Here is a 2265-nt window from a genome sequence, read left to right as displayed (position 1 = left end):
GCAGCAGCTAGCTGTAGCACTTCCAGAAGCAGCCGGGGCAATTTTTAAATGTCAGTTGAATGATTTTATTTCTATTATTATTAAGAAGGGACATCTGAGTTTGCCAAAACTAAATTTTCTTTGAAAGTGTCTTGACATCATGGCTGGTACTGCCATTTGACAGAACTTCACTTCCAAAATAACCTGACTGTCCTTTTAAGCTTTTGAGGCTGGTGTTGAGGTAAGACAGCAGCAATCCACTTTGGTTTTGGCTCGGAAACCTCGAGACTAATTAGAAATAAACTCTTATTCCAAAACTGAGCTAGTTCAAAGAAAACATTTTATCCTCTTGCTCCTCAGATCGGTCATTTCAGTTCATCTCAGCAACTTTAGTGAAGTCAGAGGGTAGAGGTCATTTGTGAAAGCCACAGAGCTGGTGTTCTCAGACTGAACCCAGGTCTGCAGCCAGATCTGCAGGTAAGCATGCTAAGTTTGACCAGCTCTCAGCTCTCCCCTGCTGCTCCTCCACTGAGCTGTAATCCCAATCAGACTGGATTTGTGTTGGAGGTCATTATTGTAGCTCTGGATGAAAAAGCCACACAAGTGCAGTCAGACGTACATGGTGAACATTTGCTCTCTAAGTACACCATAGTGTCTACAGCTACAGTAAAGAGAGACTTACAATTGACTGTGTGATAAAATGTCCTTGTGGCTAATCTTGTACCTTCAGAAGTATGAGAACAATGTTGCCAGCAAGTTCCTGATTAGTATGAAAGGCTGATAATCCTCATTCCTGACTTTTGTGTCTGCTGCATCAGAGGAATGTGTTTAACTTGAATGTGTCTGCTAACACGGCGGTTTTATCCCTTTTGTTTGCAGTTCGATGGCCTCAGGAGAAACAGCATTGGCGTGTACAGAAAGAGTGAGTGTTAGCATTTTCTTTAAATGCTGGCTATTTTCTGTGCTGTGATCTTTGGCGCCGCAAAATTGCGTTTTGATTTGAACAACTTTTCAACACCAACTGCTTCTTTACTTTAAAATAAAGCTCAAGTTTAAGTCTAACAGTAAAAGCTTATGCGTGAACAACAAACCAGATTCCATAAAAGTTGGGACACTAAACAAATTGTGAATAAAAACTGAATGCAATGATGTGGAGGTGCCAACATCTAATATTTTATTCAGAATAGAACACAAATCACAGATCAAAAGTTTAAACTGAGAGAATGTATCATTTTAAGGGAAAATTCTGTTGTTTCCAAATTTCATGGCGTCAACAAATCCCCCAAAAAGTTGGGACAAGTCCATTTTTACCACTGTGTGGCATCCCCCCTTCTTCTTACAACACTCACCAGACGTCTGGGGACAGAGGAGACCAGTTTCTCAAGTTTAGAAATAGGAATGCTCTCCCATTCATGTCTAATACAGACCTCTAACTGTTCAATCGTCTTGGGCCTTCTTTGTCGCACCTTCCTCTTTTTTTTTCCCTCCCAGACTCTGATCGAGGTGGCAGCTTCTGTTTCTCCTCCCCCGTTTTTTCCTTCTTCCTGCTCTGCTCTCTGTGTGTCTGAAGCACCTGGGTCTCATCCCGAAAATAAATTAAGAAGATTATGGATTTGGTATCGTGGGCGTTCAACTCTATTGATAAGATTTTTTTTCACAAAACGACAAGGTCCTGGAGAACTGGCGTGTCCAGCTGAGACTCACGCTGTGGGGATACGTCATGGATTTGTGAGGAGTGTGGTAATTGATGTGCATTACAGTCCTGTCTCAAGAGGATGTTGAAGACTTTTACATATTTGGACTTATGATAGCAGGGACTCTGCTTTTTGGCATCGGCAGGGCTCTGTTTTATCGACTTTTGAAAAAGACATCGGCAGCAGTTTTGGCCATGGAAAAGCTCCCGAGTCAGTGTGAAGGTCTGGTCCTCACTGTGGGAACTTTAAATCGTCTGGTCTACGAGCTCAACCGTAAGGTGGAGGCAATTGAGAATCGCAGACCACCTGCGGCTTCTGGGACTCATCAGCGTGGTGGTTTCGACCTTGAAGGAGACTCATAGCATGGATCAGTGGAATGGAATCCCACAATTAGGCTTTTTCGGAACCAGAACGCACAGATGGACTCGAGGCTAGAAAAAAGTAATCTGTCTGCCTGAAGAAAAACAAGAATCAAACTTATCTAATCTGATTACCAACGTCCTCGGAGACAGGCTGACTATCAAATTTCTCCTGGGACATGAGTACCCAAGGACAAAAACTTCATCTATCGCACCCCCCCCCCCCCCCCCCC

The sequence above is a fragment of the Nematolebias whitei genome, chromosome 6, assembly GCF_014905685.2.
Source record: "Nematolebias whitei isolate Nwh7 chromosome 6, NemWhi1, whole genome shotgun sequence".
Classification (NCBI taxonomy): Eukaryota; Metazoa; Chordata; class Actinopteri; order Cyprinodontiformes; family Rivulidae; genus Nematolebias; species Nematolebias whitei.
This window is presented reverse-complemented; position numbering follows the sequence as displayed.